At 47.0% G+C, this 1,373-nt stretch overlaps 1 pseudogene; it reads left to right on the forward strand.

The window, feature by feature from the left end:
* The first annotated feature begins 230 nt into the window (after nt 1-230).
* Nucleotides 231-978, forward strand: LOC133762264 (small ribosomal subunit protein eS6-like; annotated as a pseudogene).
* Nucleotides 979-1,373: the final 395 nt, after the last annotated feature.

Raw genomic sequence — 1,373 nt, forward strand, 5'->3', positions numbered from 1 at the left:
TAAATGCTTGGGCCCCAGCCACCTATATGGGAGATCCAGATGGATTTCCAGGCTCCCGGCTTTAGCCTTCCCAGCCCTGGCCATTGTGGCCATTTGGGAAGTGAGCCAGGAGATAAAAAACTTATCTCTCTCTCTCTAACTCTGCCTTTCAAATAAATAAATCCATCTTTTCAAAAAAAAGAAATGGCCCTCTTTTCCCTGGTGCCTCTGAGGCGGTCAGCTGCTTCCAAATGAAGCTGAATATCTCCTTCCCGGCCACTGGCTGCCAGAAACTCATCGAAGTGGATGATGAACGTAAACTTCGTACTTTCTATGAGAAGCGTATGGCCACAGAAGTTGCTGCCGACGCTCTGGGTGGAGAATGGAAGGGTTATGTGGTCCAGATCAGTGGTGGGAATGATCAACAAGGCTTTCCCATGAAGCAAGGTGTCTTGACCCATGGCCGGGTCCGCCTGCTGCTGAGTAAGGGGCATTCCTGTTACAGACCCAGGAGAACTGGAGAAAGAAAGCCCAAATCAGTTTGGGGCTGCATTGTCAATGCCAATTTGAGTGTTCTCAAGTTGGTTATTGTAAAAAAAGGAGAGAAAGATATTCCTGGATTGACTGATACCACGGTGCCTCGTCGCCTGGGTCCTAAAAGAGCCAGCAGAATTCGTAAACTTTTCAACCTCTCTAAAGAAGATGATGTACGCCAGGATGTTGTAAGAAAGCCCTTAAACAAAGAAGGTAAGAAACCTAGGACCAAAGCACCCAAGATTCAGCATCTGGTGACTCCACGTGTCCTGCAACACAAACGCCGGCGAATTGCTCTGAAGAAACAGCGCATAAGAAGCACAGGAGGAGGCTGCAGAATATGCTAAACTCTTGGCCAAGAGAATGAAGGAGGCCAAAGGAAAACGCCAGGAACAGATTGCCAAGAGACGTAGGCTGTCTCCTCTGAGAGCGTCTACTTCTAAATCTGAGTCCAGTCAAAAATAAGGTCTAATAACAACAAATAAATAAGATTGTGTTTCAGAAAAAAAAATAAAAATAAAAAAAAAGAAATGACAATAGAGCAAAGTTAGGAACTAGAGTGAACACAATCACAGATAAAGCAGTTAACAATAAAAGAATAGCATGCTATCTTTTTTTTTTTTTTAATTTTTATTTTTGACAGGCAGAGTGGACAGTGAGAGAGAGACAGAGAGAAAGGTCTTCCTTTGCCGTTGGTTCACCCTCCAATGGCCGCCGCGGCCGGCGCATCTCGCTGATCCGAAGCCAGGAGCCAAGTGCTTATCCTGGTCTCGCATGGGGTGCAGGGCCCAAGCACTTGGGCCATGCTCCACTGCACTCCCTGGCCACAGCAGAGAGCTGGCCTGGAAGAGGGGCAACCG

Source organism: Lepus europaeus, chromosome 6 (assembly GCF_033115175.1).
Source record: "Lepus europaeus isolate LE1 chromosome 6, mLepTim1.pri, whole genome shotgun sequence".
NCBI lineage: Eukaryota > Metazoa > Chordata > Mammalia > Lagomorpha > Leporidae > Lepus > Lepus europaeus.